Source organism: Anolis sagrei, chromosome 1 (genome assembly GCF_037176765.1).
Source record: "Anolis sagrei isolate rAnoSag1 chromosome 1, rAnoSag1.mat, whole genome shotgun sequence".
NCBI lineage: Eukaryota > Metazoa > Chordata > Lepidosauria > Squamata > Dactyloidae > Anolis > Anolis sagrei.
The window spans coordinates 226,822,068-226,831,388 of NC_090021.1; positions in this window are offsets into that span (position 1 = coordinate 226,822,068).

A 9,321-nucleotide genomic window follows, 5' to 3' on the forward strand; every position below is an offset into this window, starting at 1 on the left:
CTGTGGACTTCCCAAGGGAATCTTTCTGACCACAATCAGCATCTATGGGCTGGACTCATGCACCTAAACTTCTTATTTATTTAGTTTCACATTATCAACAATAACAAGCCAATTCATCATCCAAAACATTCCCATTGCTTATGGATATTGACAGTAAGGCAGTCTCTGCCTGCAGCTTGGTTCTGAAGTTCATTGTATTTTTGTGAAACAAAGTGGTAGTAAGTCCAATTCAGCTGGAAGTACATTAGACATAGTGTCAAACTTTCTTCTAAAGTAAACCTGTATACAGTCATCCCTCCACATTTCCTGGGGCTATGGGCACAGGACTCCCATGAATGTGCAAAATTGTAAATAAATACATAGTTTCTTTTTAATGTGGTCTTCCTCCATGAATCATGGAGATCTTCCTCCATGATTCTGTGGTTGACTTCTGCTGAAAGCTGACCATAGAGTTACTCTGGAGGACCTAGAGATTCCTAGTGAGAACAGTTTGATCAAATCCATTAATAATCAAATCAGCATTAATAGTAAAAAACCAGACTGTAATCTTCAATCTTCCATCTAAAATTCATGAGACCAGTACGGATATAAGTGAACCCTATTCCACTACATATTCCTTGTTCCCTCCTATTCAGAGAATTGTCCCAGTATAGGATTTGTATGGACTGTGAAGAGAGAGAGAGAGAGAGAGAGAGAGAGAGAGAGAGAGAGAGCAAACTGTGAATGGAAAGAGAACACACAGCTTTTACTTTACTGATCCAAATTGGTCAATTCTGTCACTCTCCCAAATTGTGCTCATATTACAGTCTTAGTGATGTGGCAAAAAGAAATCCAGCTGCTGAGCATTTCAGTAGGAAGGAGAAATGGGCTGCTTGACCTTTTAGTCTCTTTTTCTAGTTTGTAACTATACAGAGAAGCCACGACAGACTTTGAGATATGCAGTCCCCCCCCTCCCCCACCAAAGAGGCCCCATTTATGTGTCTTAAGATTGCCTGTCGATGTATGGTGATTCCATGAATTTATGAAGGTTTTCTTAAGCAAGGAATACTCAAAGGTAGTTTTGCCAGTGCGTTCCTCTACTATATGTATTCCTCTCAAATGATAGATACCATGAATCCATTTGGCTCAATGTAAAAAGCAAGCAAATCGGATATTTGCTATACTGTATATATGGTGTCAAAAGCATGTGTTTATGTCCATTTTTGTGTGTAGGAAAGGCTCTTAGTGTAAATTCCACTTTTTTTCTTTAAGACTAAATTACCTCCCACTCCCCCAACACTTTTATATATAGGAGCCGCAGTGGCGCAATGGGATAAACCCTTGTGCTGACTGCACTGCTGACTTGAAAGTTGGCAGTTTGAATCCGTGAGACAAGGTGAGCTCCTGTCTGTCAGCTCCAGTTTCCCATGCAGGGACATGAAAGAAGTATCCCACAGGATGGTAACATATCCGGACATTTCCTGGGCAGTGTCTCTGCAGACGGCCAATTCTCTCACACCAGAAACAGCTTGCAGTTTCTCAAATCACTTCTGACATGATTGAAATCCAGAAATCTATATAAATAAAAATGTAATGTTTGTCTGTGGGATTAACATAACTCAAAAACTACTAGATTAATTGGCACAATATTTGGACACAATACACCTATCAGGCCAACAAGCTACCATCACTCATAAAAACACTGAAAAACACTGTGGAAGGGACTTAAACCCACCCAAAAAGATGCATTACAACTCATGCGCAAAACCACATATATACACAAACACACACACATATATACACACATATACACAAACATACTCACACACATACGTATACACATATACACATACACAAAACACATATACAAAGACTGGGCCACAGCAATGCATGGCAGGGAATGGCTAGTATTTATATATGGAGGTACTTCATTTGGCCAAGACAAACTGCTTTTAATCTATATTGACACATCTGTTGTACCCTGTCTCAAGCCACAAGGAGAGGCAGGTAAGAAAAAAAATGATAATCATCATACGCATGTGTACCAGCAATACAATATTCTGGTGGCATCTGCTGTGGCCTGTGGGGCTATAGATGTATAACTCACTGCATAGACCTTTTTGTGGAAGTTCTGGGTTGGGAAAGCAAGTCTTATTGTGAGCCAAGGAATTAGTTTTGAGTTGAGTTTCTTCCCTTCTCTGAACTGAAGCTGAGATAGGACACTACCAGATCATGCAGAATGACACTGTCTTCAGTTATAGTATAAGTATATCTAGATGTGACTCTGATGTTCTAAGCACTTTAGAGTCTCCTCTCCCTTTGAAAAGGCTCAAAATCTTTGGGTCAGCACAAAGAAAGAAAACTATAATATTGGTCTAAAAATACTAGTTGCCAGTCAATATTCATGACATTTTGAGCTCTAGGAACAAAAGGAATTGCAAATTAGAGAGCTGGGTTTTTACTAACTGTTAGCAAGCTCCACCGGTAGAAGTTCCTTCTCTACAAACTGTTCAATGTGTGGATTACTTCTTGACTAATAATATTCATCATACATAATTTAGTTACTCCACTGGGACATGCTGATAAGCATATTTTGTCCATATTGTGAGCCTGTTTGTGTATAATTTCTTATTTTCCATCTGTTGATTGTATTTGTTTTTGAAACTCAAATAAAATCTATTTTGCAGAATAGAAATGATTCCTGTGTACTTTTGCATGGGGTCTAAGAAGGGGGTCAGTTTCTGCTCTGCCTCAGACAACACTCCATATCCTCCATTTGAAAATAACAATAGGCTTCTTTTTCAACTTTCCATTGGGCACAAAGCTAATACTTTCATCAACCCATTGTGTTGCCTCCCTCTCCTCTCACAAGAGCAGCAGAGAGCTTCTTGTTCCACTTAAGTTTCCCTTAATGGGACACAGGCAGCTTTGATTGCTTTGCTCTCTGCCACATCCCCCTGGCAAACCATCACTCCAAGAGATACTTCACAGTTAGCTCCTGGCTGGACTGTCAATGATCAGGAGTCTTGTGTTGCCCTGGCGAATGTTGTATCACAGCAAGACTTCCTGTGCTTTTTCCTGCATGAGGAGGATGCTGGTAAAGAAAATTCAGAGCACAAGCCTTAGATGTGAGAGGGTTTGTGCCTCTGCTTGGCAGCCCATTGAAGTGCTTTATCTCCCTCTAAGGAGAATATTGTTGCAGGCTGGGAATGAGGCACACCAACACAATCTTAATAAACAGACATCCTGGGTCCTAAGTGAACCAGTAGAAGACATTTAGCTATCTGGGGAGAACAGCAAATTGTGCCCACTTGCCTGCCTACCTAATTGGTTAATTTTACACTTTCTGGTGTTAGGTTGATATGTAATTGGTTACCAATCAAATCCAAAGAATGCTTACCAGTGTCTCCTCCTCGTTCTGGCAAGAAATGATCAGTGGGCTGCCACAGAGTTCTGTTCTGGACCCAGGGCTATTCAGCGTCTTTATCAATACTTAGAAAGGAGCCCACAGTGACACAATGGGTTAAACCCTGGTGTTGGCAGAACTGCTGACCAAAAGGTTGGTGGTTTGAATTCAGGGTGAGCTCCCTTTTGTCAGCTCCAGCTTCTCATGCAGGGACATGAGATGGTAAAACATCTGGGCATCCCCTGGGCAATGTCCTTGCAGTCGGCCAATTTTTTCACACCAGAAACAACTTGAAGTTTCTCAAGTTGCTCCTGACAGAGAAAAAAAATGGAAGATGGAAGGGAGGGCATGCTTATCAAATCTGCTTGTTCTTCATTCGTTCAGTTGTCTCCGACTCTTCGTGACCTCATGGACCAGCCCATGCCAGAGCTCCCTGTCGGCTGTCACCACCCCCAGCTCCTTCAAGGTCAGTCCAGTCACTTCAAGTATGCCATCCATCCATCTTGCCCTTGGTCGGTCCCTCTTCCTTTTGCCTTCCACTTTTCCCAGCATAATTGTCTTCTCTAGGCTTTGCTGTCTCCTCATGATGTGGCCAAAGCACTTCAACTTTGTCTCTAGTATCCTTCCCTCCAATGAGCAGTCAGGCTTTATTTCCTGGAGGATGGACTGGTTGGATCTTCTCGCAATCCAAGGCACTCTCAGAACTTTCCTCCAGCACCACAGTTCAAAGGCATCTATCTTCCTTCACTCAGCCTTCCCTAAGGTCCAGCTCTCACATCCGTAGGTGACTACAGGGAATACCATGGCTTTGACTAGACAGATCTTTGTTGCCAGTGTGATGTCTCTACTCTTTACTATTTTATCGAGATTGGACATTGCTCTCCTCCCAAGAAGTAAGCGTCTTCTGATTTCCTGGCCACAGTCTGCATCTGCAGTAATCAAATCTGCAGATATCATCAAATTATAGGAGGCAATTAATACCCCGGAAGACAAGATCAGAATCCAAAATGTTGTTAAGAGGGTAGAAAGCAAGGCCAAAAACTAACAAAATAAATTTCAACTGGGAGAAATGTAAGATACTAATCTTAGGCAGAAAAAAAGTGAAATACACAGATATAGAATGGGTTATCTGGTTTGAAACCAGTATATGTGGAAGGGATCTTAGTAGATTGCAAGTCAAACATGAATGGATGTACCAGCTAATAAAAGTTATTGCTGTTGTAGGCTGCATCAAATATAGTGTCTACATTGAGGGAGAGTAATAGTATCACTTGGTTTGGCTTTGGTGTGATATGCTGCCTCAAGAGTGTGGAGGGTTAGGGTTAGGGAGAGAGATAGTCATCTGTAAAAAAAAAAAGCACATTGTATCTTCCTTCATGACAGAGTACTAGGCAAGAGTGGCCTCTTCCAAATCAATGACCCCATGACTCTATGAATATATGGATATTGGTGGTGATAAGTGAAATCTGAAAGAAAAGAGATACAGATTACCAATAAACTTTAACTGAACTAGTCATTAGATCCTGGGCTTCTCCAAACTTTACAGTTTCCATATTTATTGAATTACAAATTTCTTCAACTATATAGCCAGCAGTCAGATTGTAGGATTTGTGATGCAACACATCACAAAGGGAAAGGCCATTTAAAAAACTACATTTTTTTTTAAATATCCAATAACAAAATGCATTATTAGGTGGCTATGGTGTCAAACATGTGTCAGTTTGGAGCTCCTGGTGGATTAAGCCATTGAGCTGCTGAACTTGCTGACCTAAAGGTCAGCGAATCAAATCCGGGGAGCGGAGTGAGCTCCCTGTTAGCCCCATCTTCTGCCACCCTAGCAGTTCAAAAACATGCAAATGTGAGTAGATCAATAGGTACTGCTCCTGCAGGAAGGTAACGGCACTCCATGCAGTCATGCCAGCCACATGGTCATGGAGGCGTCTACAAACAATGGCAGCTCTTTGGTTTAGAAATGAAGATGAGCACCACCCCCCAGAGTTGCACACAACTAAACTTAATATAAAGACGAAACCTTTATCTTTATGGTGTCAATCAGACATTCCATTCGTTAACACCCCTTTGGTCCTTGATAAAATAACAATCTAATTAACAATCTAATGGAAAAAAATACTTCATGGAAATAGCAGACATTACATTCCACACCTTCCATTACTGACCGTTCAGACGAAGAGGAGGAGGAGGAGGAGGAGGAGGAGGAGGAGGAGGAGGAAGAAGAAGAAGAAGAAGAAGAAGAAGAAGAAGAAGAAGAAGAAGAAGAAGAAGAAGAAGAAGAGAGATAAATTGAACACAAGCAGCTAGGACTCTCAAGCCAGCCCCAAATAGGAAAAAAAATGCATGCACAAATCTGGTTTTATGATACAGTGTTTGTATTAATTTGCTTTTAATTACTGGATTTCAATATTAATGTCAAGTCAATGCAGAGTGCATGGTATAGTATTAGTTAGGCCTGTTCTTAATAGTAATTCTGAAGCAACCAGAAACTACATTTATCTGGAATCTACTAATCTGTATGGGTGCCTGTTAGCCTAATAATCCAAGCTCTGCCAGGAAGAAATACTCATTTGAAATTATTTTTTCCTTTTGAGAAAATAAGGGAAAGGGTAGACCCTTTCTCCCACCCACTGCACAGCCTGGTCATCATCTGGAATCAAACTTTGAAATTTAAGGTGTAAAATAGCCAATGAATGGAGGACTTTTTAGAGATAATTTCAAGCAGCTTCATCCCAAATTGCAATGCCCTTATGTCCCTTCTAGAGAGTTGCCCTCTGCACTAAAGAGTTGAGGGATTCGAACTACAAATGTGACTTTTTAATTAAGTCATCCAACATAGATGAGTATGTCGTTATAAAAGGCCTAAGGTTGGCTCCAAAGGCACCAAGCCAAAAGCCAAATGGTTGTAACTACCCAAGAAATACAGTAATTATCTTAAAAGGCAGGTCCTCAAGGGACCTAGAATTTAGATATTAAGCAGGCAGAAGACATTGCAAAGTTGGATATTTCCTGAGGATTATAGATGGGGTTGACCTCCCTCTGGTAGTTTTAGCTTGAACTTTTGAACCTGGGCTGCTTGAGAGACAAGAGTACTTACATTTAATTGATATCCTTGGAATTAAGACAAGCTCATTTTGCAATCATTCAAGACAAAAATTAAGGATGAATAGTCAAATTTAGTTCACTACTATGTGCTTTGGAATCCAGTATGTGAGTTGGAGAATCTCCATCAATGTTAACTGACTCCAGGGAATCGTGCCTGAGGGACAAAGGATTGTAGCATGGCTTCTTGCAGACAAGCAGACTTGTGATTTAAGCTTCTATGGAGTAGAGTCTTTTTGGTCATTGGTCTTCTCCAGCAAAACATTCTGCTATAATAAATCTACTATTCCTGTGAGGCCATGGGACTTGTTTTTCATACACACACTAATATGGCTTTCTCTCTGGAATTCACCTTCACAAGAACGTTGTGCAGCAGGCTGACAAATTTGTGTATTGTATTTCAGTTATAGTTGTTTGATACCAGAGAAAGTTCTATCCTATAGAACTGTGGTTTTGTAAGAGCTAGCATGGGGCAGTGATTTGAATGTATGTCCCCAAATAGTATCCCTTGCCAAATTATACAGGCTTGACCCACTTTTGAATTTGCAAAATTCACAATATTATTTGCTTTACTGCAAATTCCATTCCTCATGCACTAAATAAAGGATTTGACAACCATCAGCTCATTGACTCTTGATCCTAAGCTTTCTGTTAATGGCCCTTCATCATATTGCTTGAGGCACACTTAAGGCCTTCAATGCAGCCATATAACCCAGAATATCAAGGCAGAGAATCCACAATATTTACCTTTTGAATTGGATTATCTGAGTCCACACTGCCACATAATCCAGTTTAATGTGGATTTTACACAGCTGTGCAGAAGGGGCCTTAATATAAACTTATTACTTATCCTAGGCAAAGCTCCCCAATCACTTTCCATTCTTGTGGTTTTCCATTGCTTCAGTTCTAAGTGATGAAAAAGGAGCAGGGGGTTCCCTTTTTGCCCTTCTGTGGCTTTGGACGATGCTCTCAAGCTGTGTCTTGGAACCTGGGTCAAAGCCTGAAAAAAAGCAATTAGTCCAAAAGCCATAGTCCAAAAATTTGCACTTTCCTAAACTCTAATTCATCTAGATTCTCTTAAAAGTAAACAGTGCTTTTCAGCTGTTTTTTAAATTGTGTGTGGAGGGACTTTGGGAACCACAGTCATGAAGAAGGAGTCCATGGGTAGCCAAGTACCTACCCTTGTTCTGGAGTATTTTCCACACTGTGGGCTTCCAGGGATTTTGGACCTTTGATCCAAGAATCCCTGATTATTGGCCAAAGCAGCTAATGCTTATGGGATCTGAAGTCCACAACACCTGCAGTTTGGAATCCCAAAAATTTGGTTGCCTTCTTTGAAATTTGGTACAGAAGAAGCAGTGAATTTTGGAACATTAGCCAAAATGTTAAAGCTTAAATTGCACACTGCAAATAAATTCAAACACTCATATTTAAATATAAAATTCCAATAAGTCTCCACTAACCTAACTCTAATGGAAAGTAAACCTAAGTAAACTTTGCACCCTTGACATTTTCCACCAAAGGGAGGACCGGAGGGCATGGCCTTTTGTCCAAGCAGGGATTCAAACCCTGGTGTCCAGCATCATAGGCAGACACTCAGCCTACTAGACCACAATGGTGCTCATGTTTCCAAATACACTAATTTAATTGGACCCTATCTGAAAGATTTTTTTTCATGTCAGGAGTGACTTGAGAAACTTCAAAGATGATCTTTCTTAATAAAAGTCCATCAATACAAGACCATCTGGGTTTCAAGATCCTTGAGGGTGGGTTTTATATTAGTTTTACTACTATCACAGGCGCATTTGATGAGGACATGAGAAAAAGCCTTCTCAGTGGCTGCTCTCAGACTATGGGATTCCCTCCTATTTGAAACAAGGTTATTCTTTTATCTGGTCTCTTTCTGCCAACAGGCAAAGGCCTCATTGTTTGTCCAGGCCTTTGATTGCTAACTTTGAATTGCAATAGTTCTTTATTTTATTTTATTTTATATGATTTATTTTCCTCAGTACAGTATAATCTTTCTTATCCAACATAAATGGACCGTCAAAACATAGGATAAGCGAAAATGTTGGATAATAAGGAGAGATTAAGGAAAAGCCTATTAAACATCAAATTATTTTATGATTTTACAAATTAAGCACCAAAACATCATGTTTTACAACAAACTGACAGTTCAATACATGGTAACGTTATGTAGTAATTACTGTATTTACAAATTTAGCACCAAAACAGACAAGGGTTCTTTCTTTCTCCCACCCTGGACATTATTCCGGGCAGGAGGCAGACTGCATTGGATAATACAAAACGTTGGATGAGCAAAGGTTGGATAAGCGAGACTCTACTGTATTATAACTGTATTTAAAATGGTTTAAGAATGCTGAATTATTTGATATTTTTTAAACTTTGCATCATGCCTTGTTTTAATTAACATTATAAGCCACCTTGTGCCCCATATTGGGAGAAAGATGAGATATTAAGCAAACCTGTCTATCTCAAGATAGATAGGAAGGACAAGGAGCATTGTAGCAAGAATGAGTGTTTGCTCATACAGGGGCCCATTCCCATTAGACAATTATAGCACTATGTGTCCACTTTAACTGTCATAGCAACATCCCATGGAATCTTGGCATTTATAGTTTGGTCAAGGGCCTCAGAGAAGTTCCTTGGCTGAGGATTTAAACATCTCTCCCTATTCCAATGATCCTAGGAGTCCATAGGCTGTAACATGGCAATTAGTGGAATCATAGTGCTATATTTGTTTACTGAGGATGGACCCAAAGAATGGAAATACAATCCACATCTCTTAAAATTACTATGAT